Source organism: Micromys minutus, assembly GCF_963924665.1.
Source record: "Micromys minutus genome assembly, chromosome: 2".
In the NCBI taxonomy this organism is placed as follows: domain Eukaryota; kingdom Metazoa; phylum Chordata; class Mammalia; order Rodentia; family Muridae; genus Micromys; species Micromys minutus.
In genome coordinates this window covers 48,904,237-48,928,709 of record NC_137971.1, presented here as the reverse complement: position 1 = coordinate 48,928,709, position 24,473 = coordinate 48,904,237, and the positions used below count along the sequence as shown (strand labels likewise).

Genomic DNA, 24,473 nt, shown 5'->3' with positions numbered 1-24,473 from the left:
AGCATCATTATCTGGTTATAGGATCTCTGTGTCTCAGGCTGGTCTCAAAATAGGTGTTGAGATCTTAAATTTCTGCTCCTCCTGCCTGTACTTCTAGAGTGCTGGCGTTACAGGTAATCCACCCCACACCTGGTTTTATGTGCAATAGGGATCAAACCTGGGCACCTTCTTCGATTCCAGGCAGGTTGGGGATGCACTCGATCTAGGGAGGCTCTCCAACCCCTCTGCACACTCCCCCTCGTGAAACGACCCTTACTTGCCCCAAGCTTACTGTTGTCTGCAGAGGCCTTGGTTACCCTGTACTCTTGCCACACTAAATCCTTGCTGCTGCCTTTGCCAGGCTCAATTGAGAACTCGGGGAGTTAGGATTCAGTAGGCAGACAATGCCCGGTGACATCACCCCAAACCACCACTATATCCTCAAGGCTGGCAACAGCCCTGTGCTGGTCAGGAGGGAAACAGCAGCACTTTGGCTCACACCTGCTCTGCTTTCCAGCCAATGCCCCCTTGATAGCAGCTCACTGGAGCCCCCTCCAACCACCTTAACAGTGCTACGTGGTCCCTGCCTTTGTAAAGTGGGGTGTCACCATCACAAGGCTAGAGTGAGAAGGGATAGGTGCCTATCTACAGGGAATGCCAAAGGCATGAGCGTGGCTTAGGTCCCTGTATGGTAGTAGAACCCGCAGGTCTACTCACACCCTAGAGCTGCCAGAAACCAGAGGGAGTGTCCTCTGGATAGACTGAAGACCTTGACCTATAGCTCCCACAGGGAGGACTAACAGTAGCCTGTGCTGTCTGTCAGCCTGACACCTTCTTCTCAGGCACACAAACACACACCAGGGCCACTACTCCAGACTCCCTGAGGAAGTATTGCCTTTCTCGTTTTCCAGGCCTGCAGCCCACCTAGGCAGGGTGGCCAAGGGGCTGGCCTTTGAAAGCACAGGAAAGGAGATGGTAGCAAAGGAGGTGACAGAAAGTTGTGTGGGCTGAGGGCCACGTGCGCCACCAGCCTGTGCCCGGGCGTGTGCAACCCAAGTTAGGGGCCCAAAAGCTGTTGCTTTTCACACATCAGCTGTGCTGGAGCAGAAGGCAGAGCTGAGTCTGCCCAGGGCCAGGGCAGACTTTCAGCAGGAGAGAGGTCTTCAAATGCCTGGCCCCATGGAGCATAGCCTGGGGCAGCTAGGCCAGGAGAGGAAACCAGTCTTCTGTCTTCCAGCCAGGGTCTGAGGCTAACAGACACCTGACACATTCTCACCTGCACCCAGGGCCTTGAAGGACAGTTTCACCTCCTCTACCCCTAGCATTAGGGGTCCTCACAATACCACTCCAGGTTAGTCTGCCTGTTTCCATCTCATAGATGGAGAAACTGAGGCTTCACGAAGTTAGGAACACATCAAGGGGCAAATAGAGCCAGGCTGTTGTTCTGTTGGGCTTGTGACCAGAGACCTTTTTCTATAAAAGTGTCATCTAGGGATCAGGCTTGGAGTTACAGGAATGGGGCAATGAGAAACCAACCCTAGCACTAGGGTGATACTTAAGGCCACTGCACTGAACTAGACATGCTTCCAACAATTACTCAGCCACATGTTTGTTTTTTAAATGTAGTGTTTAGTGCTGTTAGATGTAGTATCAAGCAGTCACGGAATTCCTTTTCATACTTTTAACACTTCCCACGAACTGCTATTTTTCTCCCCATTTTATAGGTGAGGAACTGGAAGCTCAGAGAGGTTCAGGTAACCTGCCCCAGGTCACTCAGCTCAGTGATGGTGGGGGGCAGGCATAAGGCTCCAGAGCTGTGCCTGGCCAGCCCCTCTCCACAGCGCTCACCAGGCCCCATTTATCACCAGCTTTACTTCTAGTTCTCACGCTAATTATTTTCCAACTCCTCTTCAATGAAAAGAATTTGCCATCTGCCACCAGGCCCTGCCACTGACACCAGCCAACTCCCCAGGAATCAATTGGGGCCTTTCACTTCCTGCTGGCTGTTCTGAGAGAGCCGCTGGCTGCTGAGTGCTGAGGAATGGGGGAGGAAGGGCCAGAGAGAGTGGCAGGACCCTCTCTTTGGCAGCCTGGACCTGACTCCCCACATTCTGTTTGTCCTTGGGTCAGAGCTTATTCCTGAAGGTGGAAGGTCCCTCTGGCTCTGGCCAGGCTAGGCTTACTTCTGAATTCTTCTTTAGAGATCTTTTTCTCCCCATAGGCCTCCTGCACATGTTTCAGTTCTCCAGGCAGAGGTGGTCTGGAGGGGCTCAGACAGGCAAGCCCCGCTGGCCTCAGGCTGCTTTCTTCCCTGGGACCTGCTAGGCTGGAGCAGACAGGTGGCAGTAGGCACGCAGCCAGTCTCCTCCCATCCCTTGCAGAGTAGGTCACTCCACTGGATCGCCTAACCACTCCCCCTTTCAAGTACACAGAGCCGGAGGCTGCTTCAAGAAGCAACCACCACCTTCCCTCCAGTTCTGGATCAGGGCTGACATGGTGCAAGATCTTGACTTTGTTATTTCTACTGGCCTGTGACCATCACTTTTCTGAGCCTCAGTTTCCTTGTATGCAAATGAGATAACCCCCTTCTCAGAGGGGTAGGGGCTGTGAGGGGCAGCTGAGCACATACAGAGCAAGTGGCTCAAGGAAGCCTGGCCTGTTCCCCTTCTGGCTCATTAATCAGTTTCCCACATTGTATGCAGAACCTTTACTCTTCACCAAGCCTTCTGCCCTGCAACAGAACGTCCCTGGCACCCTATTTCCAGTGGCAGGCAGACCTGCACCAGCCCCAGTCCTCGAGTGACCTCTTCTCAGGTAGGGTTGGTGGTATCTCTGATAAAAAGTACCAGGGTCTTGACTCCTTGGACCCACAGGAATGCCTTTTCTCTAGAGGGGACATCTTGGGCTACTGAGCTCCTGCCCAAGGCTACAAGGCTGTAGATCACTTCGAATCCACATTCCTATGAGAAACTGAGTACCTATCTGTGCAGCTGAGTTTCAGGTTGTCACACTGCAGAGCTCTTCCCCACCTAAACTCCACATGCCCTGAGGACATGCCTGCCTCCCTGTGCTCCCCCAGTCCAAGGTCCCTCCACCACACTGTTCTTGCCTGAAAGCCTTCCTTCTGCTGGGGCTACATGCTAGGAGTTCTTTGCTTCCCAGATGGCCCCCTGCAGGGAAGTTCACCAGCTCTCAGCTGTACCCCATTCTCAGCTCCTCAGAACTTCCTCCAGAGGAGACTGTCAGTCTCTGGTGCTGTTGACACCACAGAGAGGAATTAGCACCTTCCGGCTTCCTTAGGGGATCCCTAATGAGGTCGTTAATGAGGTGTTAAGTGGGCACACCAAGCGTGACACCTCTCCTCTGGGAGCCCCCCACCCCTTGGGCCCAGCCTACCCTGAGCCATGTTCAGCCCCACCTCCTCAGGCAGTGGACCAGCCCTTGAATCTGGTCTGCTTGGGTGCATGCTGCTCAAAGGTGAGAGAAAGCCTCCAGATGAGTTGTGTGTGCCTTAGAGAGCCACCTCCTGGGCAGTAAAGCCCATCTAGGGCACAGGCCAGAAGCTTGGGCTCTTGGGTTTCAGCCACTCCCAAGTCATCTTCAAAGCCAGCAGGGATCAAATGACAGCAAGCAGAGCTCCTTCCCCAGGGAGCTAGCTGTTCTACAGAGCTCTGGTGTCTCAAAAAGCCAGCACCCACCCTCTGCCCCAATATGGAACCACCAGCAGCACAAGCTATGGCCCAGTCTCTCCTTTGCTTGGCTCTTCTTTCTGTGACATTTGAGGGACCCCAGATGAAGGGAGGTGATCATGGCAGGCAGGTGTCTGGGCCTGACACTCCATCTCATTTAGAGCAAGGTTTAGCTGCTGTGTACATCCCCAGGTTTTGAACTAAGTGCTCAAAACTGCCTGAGAGCCATGAGATAGAGGGCCCTCTGGTCCATTCTGGCATTTGGGGAGAGCACCTTGGGATGCTGCTCGGGTGTCCGACTCGTAGGCCATTCTGGATCTCCTCCATTGCCTGAGCTAAGAGAGCAGAAGGGTCTTCAGGAGAAAAGTGGTGACCTCAGGCCACAACTTCTATTTTCACACTCCCTCCTCCCTCTTACCCCTCAGTAGGACAAAGCTGGACTCATCACAAGTTACACAGCCCTCCAAGAAGGGGCAGTGCCTGGAAGGCCCCTACTGCTGGGTGGAGCACAGGCTGGACCTGGCACTGGTCCCAGGGACTCTATTTCTCAGCCATCCACTGGGCGAAGACTTCAGAGTGCAGTGCGGGAGGGACCAGCCACTTCCTATGATGAGTCAGATGAGTCAGTGACCGTTTCCCCATCAGTAAACGGCTGACACTGATGACAGCACTTCCCTCATGGGCTGAGGGACGGTGGAGACAAAGCCATTTCCAAGTTGTGGAATGTTGAGAGCAGGCTTTGACACAGGCAGGATGCTTGGATGCTTGGCAGTGTGAACTACACACATTGCTTTAGGAACTGCTCTCTTCAAAAACCTAGCATGGGCCAGTGAGATGGCTCAGCAGGTAAAGGTACTTGCCACATAAGCCTGAGTTTGATGGAAATCAGGCAGAACCAACTCTGAAAAGTTGTCCTAGACTTCCACAGGCATGCTATGAAATGCATTTCCCCTCCCCCATCATATACTTCCAATAGGTTTCTTTCCTAAAGTATATCATGGTTCCTAAGTGCCCTCTAAATAAAATTAAACTATCAGGCATTGGCTCTAAAGCTTTCTACCAAGTGTCCAGACCCCCTGCATCCTGCCATGATCACCAAGACCATCTTCTATATCCCAACTCTTGGCTCTGTGCCAGGCCCTATTCCTGTCCATGGTTCCCACCAACTGCACCTGGTCATAGAGTTTGTCCTCTGCTAGCCCCCCTGCTTCATGTGTTTCTTCTGCTGTTGAGTTCTGAAGGTCTGTTTGGTGCCTAACCCCAACTGCCCCCAAACTCCAGCCCTGGTGGTAGATTGGTTCAGCCTGTGGCCTACTTTCTGCAGGTTTCTGGTGTAGGCTTCACCTTTATTACATTGCATGTTCTTGGGGGTGGTGGGGGTGGAAAACTTTGGCTCTGCCTACTTTGTCCTAGTCTGTGATAGAGGCTCCAGGACTCTTAGCAACCAGGAGGCTGAAAATCAGAGGCACTGGGGAGCAGAACTCATGTCTCCAACACAGAGCTTCCCATGTGGGATCTGGAAAGAACCCTAGATCCACTTAGTTTAGGATAGATTAAAGCTGGGCAGAGGCAGGGCCCATTCTGTTTCATGTTACTTTCTTTTCACGAGGCCTTGCCTCTGATAGCCAGGTGCCCAGCCTTGTCACACTGTCACTTCTGTGGTTTCACTCCCTTGGTGGAGCAGGAGGTGGAGCTGGGGCCCTCTGCTGCCACTTGGCAAGACCAGAGCAGGGGTTTGGCAGGCCCCGTTTCTGTCAACTTGGGGCTATTGTGCATGGTGGAGGGATGAGGCGGGCCTCTGTGCTGGTCCCCACCTGGCTAAGAGAGGCCAGTGAACCCTATCTTCAGGGGGCAAACTTTTCAAGGAAAGATTGACTGGCAAAATGCACGAAAGACCAGCAGGCAGTTTAGTGCTAATAGGATGCCCATCCAGTGTCTTTGGGCTAGATAAGGTTCTGGTGAGACCAGAGAGCTGAGGCTTCTGCCAGGCTAACACTAGTACTTCACCTCCCTCAGGGCTCAGGGTGGTAATGTGACAAAGCCTGCTTCCTCAGCAGGCACAGTCCTTTCTTGCACATCCTAGGAAGGCTCTGGAGTGGGGGATGGCAATGAGGGGGGTCGGGCCTGCGTCATAGCTCGTGCTGGCTTCTCCACCCTCAGTGGCCGCTGGCAGCTATAAATACCACTCCATTCTCTGGATGTTGCAGGAGATGACCTAGAATCGTGGGCTTGGAGGCCTCCAGGGGCCCCCTCCCTGCTCACTTCAAATAGAGCCTGTCTGACCATCCTTGCAGCTGGAGAGTCGGCACCCACCTGAAGAAGAGACGAGACCAGAGCAATAACCTCAGCCGGCCATGGGGAACCCCAAACTCAAATGACAGCACTTTGACTCCAAATCCTCTTCACGGGCCAGGTATTAAGGACACCAGGCTCCGACCAGCTCAAGAGATAATAAAGAGACACAGCTGAGACCTGCTACTGTTTGTACCTCTACCATAGCCTCTGGCTTTGGGTCTCTCTGGAGCCCCACCCAGAGTTGGAAGCTCCAAAGCCACTGGACCCTAAGCCGCTTCTTTACCTTCTCATTCCCACAGCCTTCGTGAGATTTTTTAGTTCAAACTGGATTCCAAATATATTATCACACCAGGAGCCTCTTTGGGACAAACCCCACTTTGATAGGAACCTTTGGGGTATCAGTTGTTAGACAGGTGGTAGCTTCCTTCTCCTACCTGGCAGCCTGCCTCTGAGGGAGACCTCCCTTCTTAGAAGCCCAGGCATGGCTGGCCAGGAGCACAGGACAGAAAGTGGTCCCCAGCTTTGGTGGGACAAGGACACTGGTCCTCTCAGTGGTAGGCTTCAGTTCCAAATTTTCTAGCTTGGGGCAGGGCAGGCTTTGAGGAGATACAAGAAACAGACGATGAGAGAGAGAGAGAGAGAGAGGCTTTTCCCCTGGACAATTCTTGTCATCCGGTCCTGACCATGAGTCCATGTGACTCATGCGAGGCTCTAAACCTGTGCTTTTCTTCATGTGATGGAGACAGAATCAGCCACTGCATCCTTGGACACAGGGGAAAGGAGGATCCTGAACACTGAGCCTGCTCTCAGGATGCTTACTCATTCTGCCTTCCTCCCTGGGTCTCTCACACGCTTTCTGCTAGCTTGCTACAAGGAAGTGCTACATAGCCACACCCACTATCTGTGTGGTGAGGTTCACCTTAGTTCCTCTTCTCCCTGCTTAGCCCAGCACTATCCCAAAGAGACCAGAGAAAGGGTATGAATGAGTTTTCACCAGAATATCTTTTACTCAGAGGCTAAGAGCTGAGAAAGGGCAGTTGGTTGCTGTTGGAGCTAAGACTGGGTAATAGCTGATTTGAAGTCCCTGTGGTCCATGGGTGCCAGCCCTTCCCCATCATCTGCACTGAGCCTCCTCATAGCTCTTCTGGGGCTTTGACAGGATGCATGAGATCACGTCTGGGGCTTCCAGAGAGAAAAGGCCGGAGGGATAGAGGTAGGATTAATTATGTATTAATGTATTTATTTTATTAGTGCTTCTGTTGACTGCAAAGGCAGAGTGGGGAAACACAGGGGAGTTGGGGTCAGTCTGTGTGGGCTACCGCAGGGCCAGGCCACTTAACAGGTATGTGTAAGTTGCAGCCACTTTGAGCCCTGGTACTTGGAGAAAAGGAGTAACAACTGTGTGATGCTGTGGAAGAGCAATTCAGACCAGTTTTCTTACCTCTAAGTGAGAGTACCAAGAGTCACAGCCCAGAGGGCTGCTTCTGGGGGAGGAGTCATGACAGGCATCTGGTACCAAGCTGTGTATGGTGGTAAATAGTGGGCATTTCTTCCACTACTAGAGGACAAGCCATAGGGAGAAAGTCCCAGGATGGGTTCTGCAGTGCTTCCCGCCCCAAGGCTAGCCAACTGTGTTTGTTCCCAGGCCAAAGCATGGTGAGACAACTCCCCCATATCCACGCCTATTCCAGACTCACACAGCTCTCTTTCTCCTTCCTGTTTAGTCTTGGGCACCTGGGATCCCTGTGGCTAGAAGTCAAAGGTTATCTGTGTCAGGTCAGGCTTCTTCCTTACCCCTACACATGGGTAAGCTCTACCAGACCAGTCTGAAAGTGACCAGGCACCTCGTGCAGCTGAGCTCACCTGGATAGGTTGTTATCAAGTCAGCCCATGTGCCCTCCCAGCTCCCCTCTGTTTACAGAGTTCTTCACCCATGGGAGGTATAACAGCCTCTTGGTGACAGCCTGTTTGCCCTCATGGCTCATATAGACAGGTACTGAATGGCACAGAGGTCATGGGTCATAGCACTGACTTTGTTAAATGTGACTACACAAAGAAGAATGGAAACCCAAAGATGTTGCTTAGAGTTCCCATCTTACAGGACTGAAAGTTCTTTACAAAGATGGCCATAGACAAGACTAGCTCCTAGCCTAGCTAATGCAAGTCCCATCTGGGGCTGTCAGCAAAGGGAGAGAGGAGGTTCTTTATCCTTGGATCTAGTCACTGGTTTCTTAACCTGTTCTCATTGACCCAGAGGACCTAGACCACAGTTTCCAGGAGCCACTGTGAACAAGTTGTCAGGCCAGTGAGAAATGCTGGAAGGCCAGACCCTTAGGAGGCAGTGTTGTTCAAGTTCAAGATGCTAAATCAGGTTCAGCTGAAAGGGGTGAAGGGAAGGTCAGGGATAGGATGGCTTGAACCAAGACAAGCTCGTCTGCTAGGAGGAAGGGTAGAGGCCTGCAGACTGACCATTCCAGGACAGAAAGGAGCAGATGTATCTGCACAGCGCTCCTGGCTTTGGCCATGTGTTCTTTTGCCTCAGCCACACAAAAGTCCCATTGATGCTGCCCCTCACCCCCACACCCTGGGGCCAGTGCCCCAGAACAGGGCTCTGTGGGCCTCTCCAGCTTCTAGCAAACAGTCCAGCTGTTGCTGCTGCCGCTGTCCAGGCATGCCAGGCATGCCAGGCCTGGGCAATATAAAGTCACATGCTCTGCGCGGGCGAGGCCATGCACTGCTGGGATAGTTCATGTGTAGTACAGGGCTGCCTAAAAGCAGGGTGCCAAGAAGCACTGCTACCTTCCTGCCACCCTCCCTAGTCCCATCACCCAGGAGGGCAAATTCTTGGGCAAACAGTCAGACAGGTGCAAAAGGCAAAACAAAGGGGGAAGGGGAGAAGGAAGAGCAAACACCGAGGCCTTGGCTCTGCCTGCCACGTGCTGTACTGTGTTCTGGTGGCCCTGCCTATAGCGGCTGCTAGTGCCCCAACAATTTGCCTGTGGTATTTGGAGAGTCTAGAAGAGCAAATGAGTTGACTCCCTGCTAGCCACTCCCCCAGAAGGCTTGACTATGAAGCAAGGGAGGAAGCAACAGGAAGAATGAACAAGGCCTGAGGCTTCCAAAGTTGCCTGCCACCCACCTAGGCCACCACACATGCTCCCTCAAGCTTTGTTTAGGGGACAGGGTAAGTAACCCCAACCCACAGGAGACATTCTGGAGAGAGGCAGGATCACCTGGGCTTGGGGTTTACTGAAGGACTTTGAACAAATCATAGGGGCTTGGGGCCAGTGATGCTCACCACTCACAACCTTTAAAGTTAAATGGATGAGCCTGTGTGGGAGTCCTTGGCATATGCGTGGCAGGAAAGAAGGAACTCTAAAGGGAGACCTCTCTTTGGTATAGAAACAATTATCCCCAAAAAATTAAAAAAAAAAATATGTCCCTAGGAATCTCACAGTGGGGGAGAGAAAGGCTGAAGCCCAGTGCTGGCCAGAGGAGAAGCTTGCCTCACACTGCTCCCACCGCCTTGTAGGAGATGGAGACAGAGACAATGATCAGCGGGGCCACACTCTGACCAGTTCTGTTTAGTTACACACACCTCCTGCCTTCTATTTAAACCTAAACATCATGTCAAGACCTTGGGGACAGACTTGGAGGAGTCACTGAACCCTTCTATCCCTTCTTCCCATCAACATGGCCACACTGTGCTCTCTTTTTCAAGACTACTTGTCTCTAACTGGCCAACAGGGAACAGATGGTCAATTCAGTTTGTTGGGTCTGCTGGAGCTCAGGCTTTGACCCTAACAACTCCAGTAACATGCTTATGGTTCAGAACACACAAACCACTCACTACGTGAATGCTCAGCCTAGAGCTTCCTGTGGGTGTGGGTGGACTGGAGACAGGCTCAGAATAAGGGGTAGCGTTCCGGGAGGGTCTAGCATGCTCACCCAGCTGTTCTTGGACCCCTGGGAAAATGGCGCTAACATTTGATTATTGACCTGTGGCTGAAGGGACAGGCAGAAGGAAAGGATAGGCCATATCTACTCCATAGTCAGGGGCTGTTCTTGCTGGCCTCAAACCCAGGGACAGGACCCCTAGAGCTGAGAGAGATGTGGGCCACTCCCTTTTGGAGCTTTGGCTTTAGGCTGACCCCAACCTAGATGCAAACAGAGTACAGGCTATATTCTAAGGGTCCAGAGGAGGCAACATGGTCTTCCTTTGCTCCATATGCCTCAATTAGATATGCTACAGGCCTCCTGTTTTCAGCCCACAATGCTTTATTCTTGCTGTCTATAGAGCTCATCAGATTTCCTAGGCTTAACCTAAACATTGCCTCCAAGATGCCTTTGGGGCCTACCAACCCTTTAGGTGGGACAATTAGTTCTCCTCCATTCTGTGCTTCCTACAGGCTGGGGGCTGCTACAGGGCAGGGCTTCACACCCTGCATCTCCATGTCCTTGGCATCCAGTACAGAGCCTGGTGCCTAGCAGCTGCTCAAGAAATGTCAAACAAGGCCCCAGCCTGGCTCCTTGCTCCTCTCAGATTGCACTGCCAACACACATGGCCAAGAAGATTCAAAGACGGCTAGCAAGAACCAGGGCAAGACTGTGTCCCTGAGCTAGGGAGGAGGTTTCTGCTCCCTCAGAAGGTGCCCACCTTGCATGCACCAAACCTCACCCACAATTAGAGGCAGCTCTGGGGGCATGAAGGCTGCCTCCCCATCTCCAAAAGCAGAAACCAAAGTTAACAGGGGGTGAGCAAGGGAGGTGCACCGGAACTGCAGGGAGAAAGGCAGTTGTGGCTGCCATCTGCTGTGAGCAGGATGTTTGGAGAACACGCGCTCCTAGCTCTGAGGTCTCCCAGCCAATTTGGGAGGGTGGGGTGGACCCTTTGCAACTCACACTCAGTCCCAGGATGGAGTGGGGGGATAGAGTCTGTACAATGTCCTAGGGTCAAGAGTGTAAAGGCCACCAATGGGTGCTAGAGCCAGTCCTACCCTCCCAAACCATGGCTGTACCTGCCTGACCTTCTGATTCTTGAGCATATGGGGGCCAGGATGTTCCTAGTTTTGGGGAGTCAATCCCACAACGAGATAGTGATAACTGAAACACAAGGTAGTAAGGATGACAGTATCAGCTCATCAAGACAACCGCCCATCATCACCTCATTTCACCCTAGCATTCCCACAGGAAAAGGGCAAAGAGGGTCCAAGAAAGGGTGGCCAGGCCCTGCTCTTCCCTAGAGAGGACCTGACTAACTAGGACCCACCCAAACAAGGTTCTGGGGTCCTTGAATAATTTTATTATCTATCTATCTATCTATCTATCTATCTATCTATCTATCTATCTATCTATCTGGTTTTTCAAGACAGGGTTTCTATGTGTAGTTCTAGCTGCCTAGAACTCACTCTGTAGAACAGGCTGACCTTGTACTCAGAGATCTGCCTGCCTCTGACTCTTAAGTGCCAGGATTAAAGGTGAGCCTTGTTACTACCTGACCTTTTGAATATTCTTTAGAGCTCTGGAAGCAATTAGCTGAACACCCCAGTGAAAAGGAACCTTCCAGACCACTGAAGACCAAGGATACAAAGACTTGTCATAGGCACAAATTCACACAAGTTTAGCAGCAAGTGGGGAGAAAATCCAGCCTTGCAGCCTTGCTCTACCTGGTGCAGTGCTTGCCCTACGTTCCTGTCCACAGCACAGCCTCACCAATGCACAGGGCCACACTGCCCCCACACAAGTAGCTTGACAAATTTTCTTTAAAAAGAGTTCCCTGGAGAGGTACAAGACTATGCTAGCCCACTGTGAAGCGGCATCCCAGTGGGGTCTGATGTTCCTTCATGCTGCCCATGAATGTCGCCTGCTTAGGGCACAGCTGGCTTGGTCTCTGTGCTCCTTTCCCCAGTTGTAGGACATGCTGAGTACCAGCTTAGGCTTAAAAGCTGGTCAAGCCTGGGCTTGCCAGCCTCACTCCTGCCTGGGACACCTTACCACTATGCCTGTGTACAAAGAATCAGCACCCTTTGGTTCAGATATGCTATGAACATTCAGACAGCCTGCTTGTCAGAGGTGCTGGCTCTAGCACCTGGCTGACAACACTCTACGCTTCTCACAAGGCCAGATGGATGAGTGTCTTGACCAAATATGCCTAAGTCCTAACTCTCACTCCTAGAGGCAGCCACCTCCTGTGCCTCCAGCCCAGGGAGTCAGGGCAATGCCCTCTCTCACTGGTAACAGGAAGACAGGGATTCTGGGGCTAGTCACTCAGAACTGCACATCCCCCCAACCCAGCCCCCCCAGCTCACCCCACGCAGCACTGCTGCCACCGCCCCCACAAGCCTGCTAGCAAGCCATGCACTCCAGTGCTGTCTGCTCAGTCCTCCCCCGCCCCTCCCCACACTGTGATTGCGACACCTCTGTCCTACTGCCTGCTGGGGGAGGCCTGAGGATGAGCTCTGGGTGTCTGAGAACCAAGTACACAGGACCTGTGGGTTTTTCTGGGAATGGGATCCGACAGTGTTCTCCTTTCACCCAGGGGTCTTTGGCCCCAACTAGGTCACTGGACTGACCCCACTTCCTGCCTCTCACAGTCCTCAGCCTGGCTGCCCTGTTCTGTGTATGGGAAGTGCCTCTGAATCAATGGCTTCCCTATTCTCTAGTCTCTTGGCAGGAGCAGGGCAAGGAAGGAGTTTGGCCCAGGAATCTTCAGGAGCAGCCATGCTAAAGACCTGAGTCTTACTTGTCTCATGCTGGGAAGTAGGGGTGGCAGGCTCTTTGTCAGGCCTAGGGCATTGTACTGACTCTATCCCCCTCACCCCTGCCTGGGACTGAGTGTGAGCTGCTCTCAGCACCCAGACACCTTCACAACTCCTCAGCGGAGGCCCAGGGTGAGTCAGCCAGGGAAGTCCCAGCACCAGCACCCACCACTGGAGAGGCTCCACTGACACCTATGAGTGGGGTATCCAGCCCCTCCCACAGAGGGTGAGAGGAACACCCGGGCTCCCTCACCCCCATTTCCTGCTCCCTGAGAGGGGAGCCAGGCAGGTGGAGCAGGAGGAAGTCACAATGCAGGCAGACCAACCATGGGCACAGGGCTGCCCTCTATAGCTCACCCCCTCAGGCTTAGCATATTAGTGGAGTGTAATTCCTGACAACTCCGGCCCAGTGCCTGGTATCCTGGCTTCTGAGTACTAAGTTTTTAGGATTTTGACATCCTCATGACTCCAGAAGATGAAGGGATGGACACTCTACCTCATTATTGAGGGGCTTCCTCCTTGTCAAGCCAGGATGGAGAGAGGACTAAAGCCTAGACCATTCCTTTTCCAGAAGGTGAGAACAAGGCCAAGCAAAAATCAAGGCCAGGAGAGAATCAGGCAGACCCAGCAAGATGTCCTGTTCTGGAAGAAACAGGAGAAGTGGCCAGGCCTATAAACCCAGCAGACCGGTTGCTGCTAGATGTCACTGGCTACCTCTTGCAGCTTGCCTCTTACAAGCTGCCTCAGGATGCCTCTCCACACACATACTCAGAACTCCATCTTTTTCTGATCTGGCACTCACAGAGGAAGGGTCCTCTACCTCTAAGTAAGAGAACCGAAGTGCACATGATGTTCTGAGCGTGCTCTACCCACAGCCTTGCCAGGGCTCAGAGCCCAGGGCAGGAGAAAAAAACCTATGGCCTGGGAGCTCCCAGACCAGAAGGCACTGGCCACACTTTGCAGGACCTCGGGAGATGCTACAGTCCAGTCTCTGGGAGTTCTCTGGTCAGACTGACAAAGAAATCCAAGTTGGGGAGGTGAGTACATGGTTACAGTGCAACCTTGGAATGGGGTCAGTACTTAGGAGAGAGAGAAGGCATCCACAAGGGAAGATGCCTGTCTGGCTCATATTTCCTCCCCTCCATCCACCTCCATCTACCCCAGGAGCAAGGGGGAGATAAGTGGTGCATAGGACCCACCCTCCTGCTGCTGATGCCAGGAGGCCCCTGAGCTGAGCCTCCTCTGGGCCACATGCACACTGGGCTCCTGGACCAGGGGGTGCACACTGGAGAAGACACAGGGCCCAGGGGCTGCTTCCCAAGCTTCTTGGATCAATGCATGCTGACTGTTGCCCCGGCAGGTATCAGGGACCCTATGCATGGGCTGTGAGCTGGGAAAGCTCCCACCTAGGCTTCAGTAGGCCCTGCTAGCTTTGATCTTCAGCTCCTGCTGGGCTTCCCCTTTCTTGGTTCTTCCTAAAGCCTGGCCTCTAGCACTTCCGGAACAGGGAAGTGGGTGGTGGGAGAGATTCAGAAGCCTGTCCACTACTTTGAAAAAAGCCTGGAAACATGTGGCCACATAAATCTTCTGGGTTTATTTAAATGTCTTTCAAACAAATGTCTTGAATGCTTTCTTCTACCCCCCACCCCTCCTGGAACTGAGCCACTCAATGGAAAACCGTAGCTCAGAAGTCTTAGGACCACTGAGAGTCCTCACTTACACACAAAGCCAGGGACTGCAGCACTCTGGAGGTAGCTCAGACCCCACCTGCAAGATCCAGGATGCCAACCTTAGGGCCAGGATCACTCAGGCACCCTGAGTCTTTGCAGTCAGTGGGTCTACAAAGACTCCTACTACACTCACCATATCACAATGGCCCACAAGCATGGAGGCCTAGATATCAGAGACAGACAGCCCCTTCCCCAGCAGACCATGTGCCAGCGACCATTCGGAGATATAAGGCTAGCAGCTGGGCAGAGGCGAGGTCTTCTCAACTGCCCCAAAAACCAGACAGTATATTTGGAACTCACCAAAAGACCAGAGCAGAGCAAGTGGTGCTAGAGTTAGAATTCAGGCTACTCCATCCTCACAATCTAGAGACAGTGACCTGAAGCCCAGGGGTATTCATTGCCATGGCCAAGATTGCAAAGCTTTGGGGTTTGCCCCGTCAGAAATGCCACTCAAGCCTCATTTACTCAACCATCATTCCCTTAGCACAATCTGTGAGCCTAGATTCTGGAGTTTATTTTGGGGCACCTGATGGAAAATGAGCTGTACCCCTGAAGCATTGCAAACTAGGGGAAAAGGGGCTTTAAGGGGTCTCTCTATGTTTTCCTTCCATGTAGCTGACAAATATCCTTCCCATCACTAGAGGAAACAAACAGAGAGAAGCAAGAAAGCGACAGACAAGGAACGCCAGGACCTGGAGAAAACAAGGGGACCTGGACAAGGTTAAGACAGCCAGAGTGCCACAGTCCTGACAGATGAATTTTCCACTAGCCACAGAGGCCTCTTGTCTCATGCTGGGTGAGTCTTTTGTGTCCCTGGGACCCTAGACCAGACGTGTTTATGTCACAATTTCCTCCTTCCTACAAAAGTATGCTCTCACTGGAAAACAGAAACCACCACCACTGACAATAAAAGAACCAGAAGCTGCCCCCAATCCCACTAGGAAAATTAACTATGAACAACCATCTAGTCCTTTGTTTTCTCTGTCCAAATATAGTGTGTGATGGTTACTGTTGACAGAATCTAGGATCACCTAGGAGACAAACCTCTGGGCATGCCCGTGAGAGTTTGGGGATTGGGTTAATTGAGGTGGGAAGACCCACTCTAACTGTGGGTGGCACCATTCCACGGGCTGCAGTCAGAGACTAAATAAAACTGAGACAGTAAGTGGAACACCAGCATCTGTCTCTGTTTCTGTCTCTGTCTCTCTCTCTCTCCTTCTTGACTCTGGATACAGTGTAACCAGCTAGCTGCTTCAGGCGCTTGCTGCCATGAAATCCCAGACCTGATGGTCTTGAACTGTGAGCCAGAGTAAACTCTTCCTTTCTTGAGATGTCTTTGTCCAGTGTCTTAAAATAGCTATGAGAAAAGTAACCATTGCACGAGGCTGCTCTGTTTCTGCCACTTCTCTTTAGGCAACCGGAAAAAGTGAACCCTGCTTATCAAACAGCTTTCACCTCTACAGCCTCTCCCTAGCACAGAATTACAGTGTATTATTTACCCAGTCCCCAGTTTCCCTCTTCCTGCTGTGAGAAAACCTCTGAAGCAAGCCTAGGGAATATACCTTGGGCTCCAGGCTTTGAGGACAGGACCCTGCTAGAGCCTGTCTTTTTGACAGGGGAAGCTTTTCTGCTCCCTTGAGTTTGAGGAGCCGTGGTTCAGCTCTCAGGTAGTGATTTCCAGGGACGTGACAAAGCAAATAGCAGTTGACTGATAAATGCAAATTCCCAGTGTCCTCACCCAGCAATTCTGACTCTGAGTTGAAGGTGGGGCCCAAGAATGTGTTAAGAGGAGCCCTCACTTAGAGAGTGGGCCACAGCAGGGCTGCCATCTAAGCATGCAGAAACTATACATCCAGTGCTGGCCACTCCTAGATCCTGGGTAGCATCTTAGAGAACTCAGATGTTGGCAGTATTGCATATCAGTCTGTTGCCTGTTCCAGAGTGAGGCCACATTCAAGAATGCTGACCAAAGCAAGTACCTATGTAAGAACTCAGCAGTGTCTAGACAATTATCACACTCACTAAGGACCACATATTGTGCCTTTTCCACTCAAAGTACGGTCCATGGACCAGTCTCAGCTCATTGGAGGTTAAAATCTCAGCTTATTAGAAATACAGATGGGGTCCATCTGGCCTGAGCTAGAGCCTGTATCCAGCCATGCCCATTCTATAGGGTTAAGGACCCAGAAGCCACAGCAGGAGCTCCACACCAGAGCCCTCCCCAGGGACTTCCAGATCTACTTCACAGATCAGGCCGTGGCCCAGTTACAAGCCATGGTCACAACAGCAGAAGGGAAGTCAAATCAACAGCTCTGCAGCCCTCCCTGGACAGTGGAGCTGTAGCTGATTCCCACTGTCTGTCTGGAGCCCTGTTCCGTCCTGGCCACTGCGCCTGCAGTCTGCAGCTCAGAGCCAGGTTGGATGTCCTGCCTCCAAAGTATTCAGTCTCTGCAGACACAGCTGGGGACAGGAAGTAGGATCTGGGGCGGAGGAACCAGGAGCTCAGTTTGGTCTGAGGACATTCTTTCTTCACAGCCAGACCCAGTTCTGTGTGCCTTTTGAAAGGAAGTGGAGAATAGCTGTGCTCAGCCCAGTGAGGCCGGCCCCTTTCAACATTCCAGTTGCTGCCATTTCCAATTACAACTTCAGAGGGCTCCTATAATTTATACATCCCAGGATGCACTGCTCCAGCTGCTTTATGATGGGAGTTCATTACACCATTAAGGTTAAACTTTTATAAAGTACTGAGCAGGTGGTGGGCTGGGCGCCCAGCTTAGTTACTGCTCCCAGAAGCCTGCTGAATGGGGTTCACCTGGGGAAGGGAGGGGACAAGCTCTCTAAAGGGACCAAGAAACAGAGAAGGCAGCTCCTGAGGTGCCCGGAGCCTCCATTAGCCTGTTTATTAAACTGCAGAGTATAGCAGGCAGGCAGCAAGGAGAACAATCTGGTACAGCTCAACAGCACTGGCAGGGGGCATGCGGGGCGAGAGGAACCGTCCTGTGTGAGCCTGAAAGGCGTTGCCAAGGCCAGGGAGGTGTGGGGTCTGAGGAGGACAGGGCTGGGAAGCTGAACAGCTACAAATGACAACTCAGCCTACACATGGGGAACAGACCTGGGGCTTCCAAGGAGTGCAGGAGATTGGTCTTCTCAGCAATGAGGTATCCAAAAGGAGAATGGCAATCCAAGGGCTCACAAAGTCCCCAGTGGGAGATGAGGGCAGCAAGCAGGATCAACACCCTGAGAGCAGGAGCTACACTGACTGGCAGCAGAAATGTGGCTTCTAACATTTCCTGGACATTCCAAGGAAGCTAAAGTGCCACATTCTCCTCACCGTTCCTCCTGGGGCCATGGGACAGTCTTGAGTAAAAACGGGATAGTGTCTTACAACACAGAAGCTACCAATACTCTGCATTAAACGAGACCCTGAGCTTGGAGTTCTTTAAACTGGGTCTGGAAGGATACCAGGGAGTATGTGTCATGTGTCAGCCATTAGTCAGGAAGAATCTGGTGACTTTCCTCTTATGCGTCCCAGCCCCACATAAAAGTCCAATGCATAGTAGGAGCTCAGTTTGATGGTGACCTTTTTATCAGCAGCCTGACCAAAACTGAAAGGACCCTTGAGAAGAATTCCTTGACTCAGCAAGAGGGAACTGTGGCTGGTGTTCCCAGGTGCACTGGGCTCTCCTGGCCTTCTCCTTCACATCTTTATAATCAGGGGACTTCTGCCTGGGACTTCGAGCCTCAGAGGGCATGAAGTACCTATAAATTGGGCTCACTTCATTGTCCAGCCACTGAAGAAGCTGTCATGGTCAGACCCTGCTGTGAAGCCCAATCTGGTTGGCAGACCCATCATCCATCATCCTACAGCCCCAGGGTGGCCAGAAGAGCCACAAAACCTTGCTTACAGGAGAGGAGCTCCAGAGAAACTGGCTTTCCCAAAGTCCTCAGGAGAGGATCATTAAACAAAGGCAAGAGCCGGATGGAAGGGGTGCCAGAGGGAAGCAAACCAAAATAGGAGAGGAACCAAAAGGAGCTGGGGGCTGGGAAGGGCAGCTTCAGAGCAGGCTAGGTTGTGGGCAGAGTGAGACTCCAAAGGGGACCAGCAAAACAGTGCCAGCTTGGAAAAGAGGTCCAGCTGTAGGCAGGGAGGGATGCCCAACGGGCTTGGCCTACACTGAGGAAGGGTCTGGGGTCACCTAGTTTCAGAAGAAGCACAGCACTGGGTAAGAGAGGGTTTAGCTTTAGCACTGGCTTTGGCTGCCAGAACAATGGTGAGAAAAGATCATGAGAGTTATTGAGAACACTTAACCAGCATTGGGCACCATCATCTCTGGGCAGGACCGCCTAAGGAGGTGTCATTTGATACCAGCAGAGCCCTTCCCCCTCTTTGGGAAAGAGAGGGAGGAAGGAAGGGAAGGAAGGAGGGAGGGAGGGAGGGGGGAGGGAGGGAGGGGGGAGGGAGGGAGGGAGAGAGAGAGAGAGAGAGAGAGAGGAGAGAGAGTTTTCAAGTGACCCACCCAAGCAGCAGTGTAATAAAGTGAAGCTCTGTCTTTAGGTAGAGTCCATGTCTGAAGATCTGTGTTATTTAAAAGCAGAGAAGATGAACCAGAAGTAGAAACTCAGTGGCAGGCATGGGTGGTGTGCTTAGAGACAGGTAGTCTCTGAAGAGCATGAAGCAGACAGGGTACTGGGAGTTCCAGGCCCCTGCAGCTGAGGCTGCAAAGGCTGGGGTTGTTCCCTCAGCTACCAGCGTAGGACTGCCCAACCATTCTGTAGCTTGCAGAAAAACTGCAGCAGGGCAGTTGTCCCAGGACAGTGAAAGAGCTGTGAGAAGTGGGAGTAGGCTACAGGGCGTGCCAGGGGAGCCTGATGTAATCCCAGCCTGCAGAAGGCGGAAACTTGGGAAGCTAACCGTCACCTAAAGGCAGCCTGGCCGCAGATTTCCAACAAGCAGTGCCAGGCCTGCCTTGCCCCCACCCACAAGTCAGTCCTCTGCTCTGGGGCTCTGGGAGGATCGGTATAGAGCCCTGTGGCCTTCCTGAGAAAGCCCCTGCCAGGCACTGAGCTGATGGGCCCTGGGGAGAGCTGATGAGAAAGCAGAGGGTTCCTAGCTGACGCCCTGGGAAACCTGCTACGGAGAGTCAGGCAGTGCCCTGCTTCTGGGACGTAGGACTCACCTCTTTCTCAGACTTCTGCATGTTTTAGGGGTTGGAGTGGAAGAGATCTAAGTAGGGACTGGAGAGATGGTTCAGTAGTTAAGAGAATTAACTGCTCTTCCAGAGGTCCTGAGTTCAAATTCCAGCACCCTCATGGTGGCTCACAACCATCTGTAATGAGATCTGATGCCCTCTTCTAGTGTGTCTGAAGACAGCTACAGTGTACTCATATATAATAAATAAATAAATCTTTTTTTAAAGCTTAAAAAAAAAGAAGAAGAGATCTAGGTAAATTGGCAAACTATCCCACTTCCTCAAAAATCCAGTCTGAATTGACCTAGTTAGAATGCACTGGAAACAGGGGAAGCAGGGCCCACAATCCTGGAGAGCCCTTCGCATTTCATATAACCAGGGCTCAGGTACTTCTCAGCTAACCAGAAAGCCTAGGGAAGGCTGGGTGACCTTTTTCAGGACCTCCTGCCCCTTCCTGGCACCTTAGGGTTCTGAAGTTCCTAGCAGCTGTCAGGTCCCAGGATTCTCTCTCACAGCCTTTCTGGATGGCTTGGGAGTGAGTACATGCTTCATCCTGAGCTTCTGTGTCCAGCCTTAAGCACTCTTGGTTTGCCTGCCAAACCGCACAAGCAATCCTAACCTTTGTTTAGCACACTGTCTTCCCTGAGCCCCTTTCCTCACAGCATCACCTTTCAATATGGGCCAGCCAGGATAAATACCTTTACTGCTGACCAGCAAACAGAAAACCTGAAGCTCAGAACTGACAAATAACTCATGCATAGATGCCCAGCAGAGAGGAACAGAATCCAGGCCCAACTCAGCATATTTCACACTTCCAAGAGTACCCACCCTATGGAAATGGGCACTCCTGGTCCTCACAGGGAAAGAAGGGCCTGATACAGGCCAAGCAGGACATGGGAATGTGCTGTTTGATAAACACAACATACTTGACTGATAGAGGTAGGGTGAGGGTCTGGAGGAGACTTAAACACCCTTAAATCTGGAAACTGAATGACCTTTAGTAAGTTTTGAAACATCCTCTTTAAAAAGGGTTCATGCTACCTGCCCCTGGAGTGGTGAGGATGAGATGAACTAAGGAACCGACAGATGCCTGGTGCTGGCATCTCTGCCCAGCAAATGTTACATCACTAGTTCCTCCCTTTCAAAGAAGCAAGGTAGAGCAAAGAGAGCCATCCATACTCTTAGGGCAGTCTAGATAGCTAGGAAGAGGCTTGTGTGGAGTATGGAAGAAAGGCAGGGCTGGCCTGGGACATGACAATGAATCCAACCTGTTCAAACTCTAGTTCCCCACATGGTTGCCTATGTAGACCTAAGCGGGTGATTTAACCTCTTCAAGCCTCCAGTAAGATGGAGCTTGGGGGTTGGGGGGGAGGGAAGAATGGAGGAGTGAAAGGAACACCTGCTGCAAAGAATAAACAAGATCCTTGCAAGAGGAAAGCTGTTGTTGCTGTTGTTACTGCTCTTGTGGTTGATTTGAGGGAGGTTTTATCTAAGTAACCCCAGCTATCATCAATCGTGCCATGAAGACCAGACTGATCTCAACTTTTCAATGATCCTCCTGCCTCTGCCTTCTGAGTGCTGAGACTCCAGCAGAGCACCACCACACTGAACTCCTTACTGTTACTGTGTGGCACAGCAAATCCCTCTGCGTGCACACACTGGTAGCAAATCCCTCTGCGTGCACACACTGGTATCTTCCCAGACCTCAGATATGAAGAGATTCACGGAAGTCAAGCATAGAGTCATGTCCTCAGGGACAAAATTACAGTCCATGGAGCCCACCCCTCACGTGGCCTGTCTGCCAGGACAACGAGAAGGGGGAGGTGCGGGGTGAATGGTACATAATGAAGGAACATCAATAATGAATTAACCACAAGTGAGTCCAGGAACATCAATCATAAATTAATTAAATAGCTCCACGAGAGACCGTGACAAGAGCCTACTGGGGATGAATTAGTATGGGAGTCCTACCTCAGCCTCTGTAGCCAAGGCCACTCTCCTCAGGCCCTAAAGAGACACAGCAGCTCTTTGGCCAGGAAGGTTTCCAGGTGAGGGGATGTTTCTTGGAAACACCCCCCCCCCAAAACACAAGTGCAGACAAGCTCTGTTCTCCCCTGACCCAGCCCCCAGCTTGGAGAACTCTCCAACGCTGAAAGGATTTTGATGAAACTTCCCAGAATAGTAACCTCCTGGGCTGAACTCAGGCAGGCAAAATTTCACGGGGTAATTTGGTGAGAAAATTATAAAAAAAAAAAAAAAAAAAAAAAAAAAAAAGCCTAGAAATAAGTGCTAGGAATAGCAGAAGCCCTCGGTGGTTTCAGAGACAAGGGCGGCCTTGAGGACAGTGTCAACACCCTCATGGGGATCCTTCATAGCCTCTAGATTACACTCTGGCCTGGTGCCACTCTGCTGGGAGCCACCATCTGAAGGTCTCAAGGGAAAGAGACTCCAGGCCCTGTGCAGGTTCTCCTCCTGCCCCTTCTCACACCCATCACCTAGAGACCAAACCCACAGAGTTTGTGGCTTCTGCCTCCTCTCTACATTCCATCAAGTTCTGCATCTCTATTTAGCGTCTCGGGGCTGCCACTAACCTTGCTCCAGTGCTATAATCTGGGCCCTCTATGTGTCTTGTCCATCAGCAGCCCTAGTGCCTGCTCCAGAGGTCTTTCCAGGGCAGTAGTCCCTGGCTCCAGATTCTTATGCCGTCTGTGATGGCATTCAGCGATGGCCATCTTCTACATAGATGCAATCCAACCCATGGCCCTACCCTCATGGTCTTAGAGACCTAGCTCTTCCCTACCCTTCCAATCACAATGGTCATTGCTTCTAGTTTCCTCTGTCTTGTGCACCCTGCTGGCATTCCTAGCTGTGGTCTAACCTCTCACTGGTCCTAAAGTGCCTGGGTTAAGAGCCAAGACCTTGTTCAAGTTTCCTTTAATCACAGCATTCAAATTACTTCCCCTCATTTAACCTCTTGGAGCATCAATTCTGGAAACTTGAACCCCCTGAAGGCAGAATCTGCACCTTCTGCTCTAGTGTACCCAACTTGTCTTCATGACCTTCTTTGACTCCAACCCACAGCTGGTACTGAAGAAGTAACTTCCTCCGTATCCAATAGAAGCATCCCTAGAGGTGATGCTACTGAGATCGACACCTCCAGGGCAGGGTGGCCCTGCCATCTCTGTATCAGATATTGGAACCTGTTACCCCTCCCTGGTTCTATTCAGATCAGGATGTCATGCTTTTTGATGGAACAGAATAAGACTAGAGAGAGAGAGAGCAAGAACTTTGACTGGGTACATGCTCCCTGGCTCCCATTGTGATCTCTACTCATGGGCTTTATAGGGTGAAATTCTTATAAGAGGTTTGCTATCTCTGTCTTACAGATAAGGGAACTGAGGTGTGGAAAAGTACTGGTACTGAAATCTAGATGTCTGCCCTCAGCATCTAGACACACAATATCCACAGGCTATGATACTATCTGGACTGTCCCCATTGGACTTCCAGGTGTTGGAGGAAGAGGTAGGAGGCAGACATGAATCACCTCCTGAACTGCCTGGTCTCGTGCATATAGGCCTTTGAAAGCCAGAATCTTTCTAAAGAATACCACGAAAGCAGAAGGGCTCTTCTCAGCAGACACCATTGCAGAAAGCATGAAGCCCACCCTTCCATCCTGCCCAATCTAGAAGGCTCTCCTGCTCATTGGGCCCTACTTCTTCCTCCTGCTGCAAAGCCCCACCCCACACACCCACTGACACCAGGCCAGCCAGACACCAAAACCCACAAATTCCCACACCACCAGCCGCTCACACCCCCTCAGCCCTCACTTCCCACAGACACACTTGCAGGCACACGTGGCTCCACACATGTGTACTTTCTGAACAGCCCTTTGATGGAAACAGCCCTGCCCTGCTTTCCCCAACCACAACCTGCTAAGCACCTCATGAAAACCACACCTTTGCCCCTGGCTACATTGGTCCCCACCGCATGATCTCTCCTGGGCCCCTAAGCAGTAAAGCGGTCCCTACTGAAAACTGGTTCTCTGGGTCTTGGAAAGCTATGCCCATGCAGATACGTCCCTATCCACCCCAACTCAAAGAGGTATCAGCATGGAAAAAGAATCAAGATAAACATTTTTCAGCCCTGGCCTCTGGTAACCACATCCCCAGATGTCCTGGATTCCGCGGTTCTGAAAGATTTATCTTCCCCTGACCACACACTCATTGATGCTTCCCCAAGCGCTAGTTGCCCAGTCTGCTGGAGTGTAATGTTATGCTATTCTGGTGAGAAATTGAACTCAGATGGAGCGCTTGCCCAACAGGTGATGAATGCAGTCCCCACTCTGACCTGCAAAGAAGGCAAGGACAGAGTGCCTTTCGGAAGCAGGCCACACCTTTAGCTGTAGCAGGCTCACCTGGTGCTCCCTCCTCTGATCAATAACCTCTGGTCAGTAATGCTAGATTCCCTGGCATCCCTCAGGCAGAGAAGCTGGGCATTGTGACTTATGGGGCCAAGGAAGGAAAGGATGCCAGGAGCTGAGTACAGCAATTTTCAGAGAAACATGGAGAAAGAAAACGGGAGTAAAACTGAAGCCTGGAGTTGAAAACTTCAGCTCCAACGAGTGCCTTTGCCCTCAATGTCTGTCACTAGACCCAGCCTCTGATGGAGTTCTCAAAAATCAGCATCTACAACTAAGCTGGCCCCATGGCTAGGCTCCCTAATATTCTCCAACCCTGGGGATCCCACAGAAAGCTCAGCCCTGCTTTCAGGAACAGAGGACAACTCCTTCTCTCAGCATCTTCTCATGTACCCCACCTGCTGCCCAGCTCGACT

At 51.7% G+C, this 24,473-nt stretch overlaps 1 protein-coding gene across 1 annotated transcript in view; it reads right to left on the bottom strand.

The window, feature by feature from the left end:
* Nucleotides 1–24,473, bottom strand: part of DAGLA (diacylglycerol lipase alpha) — a 54,836-nt gene that overhangs the window by 27,445 nt on the left and 2,918 nt on the right. The gene's annotated exons all lie outside the window — the stretch shown is intronic.